The sequence below is a fragment of the Arachis ipaensis genome, chromosome B05 (genome assembly GCF_000816755.2).
Source record: "Arachis ipaensis cultivar K30076 chromosome B05, Araip1.1, whole genome shotgun sequence".
In the NCBI taxonomy this organism is placed as follows: Eukaryota; Viridiplantae; Streptophyta; class Magnoliopsida; order Fabales; family Fabaceae; genus Arachis; species Arachis ipaensis.
The window spans coordinates 5,670,231-5,670,852 of record NC_029789.2 but is presented as its reverse complement, the minus strand read 5'-3'; positions in this window follow the sequence as shown (position 1 = coordinate 5,670,852).

Sequence of the window (622 nt, the reverse complement as noted above, 5' to 3'; positions counted from 1 at the left end):
TGGAGAGACAGAGACGGAAAGACCGAGACTGAAAGACAGAGACTAAGAGACAGGGGTTGAAATAAATCTCAATATTCTGTTTAGTGCAAAATAGGAGACAGGAATTGAAACAAGAATGAAACTCTAATTTAATTTGCACAAAAGGTAAAATTGAAATTAATTAATTGAAATGAAAGTATTTTAGGTATAAAATATTATTAAAGTTTCAGTCTCCATCTCTAAAAATTTCAGTCCCCTGTGTCCCTATTTTTTGGAGGTACTGAAATACTGAAATTTTAGAGACAGAGACAGAAATTTTAGTACTAGTCTTTGAACTAACAAACACGATACTGAGTTTCAGTCTCTCAGTCTCTGTCTCAGTACCTCAAAACAAGCACTACCTAAATGTCACTTAACTTGTAAAATATAGAAGGCTTGAATACAAAATTACAAGTAATATAAAATCCTAGCTACTCACTATTAATTTATTTTCTATAGAAGCTCAAACAATACCACCATGTGAGCCGACACATCAACCTCGGAATTAAATATTTATTGGTTGATAATAAAAAAATGATATATGCATTATTTTTTATATATATTTTTATATACTTTTATGTAATATTAAAATAATTGATAAAAA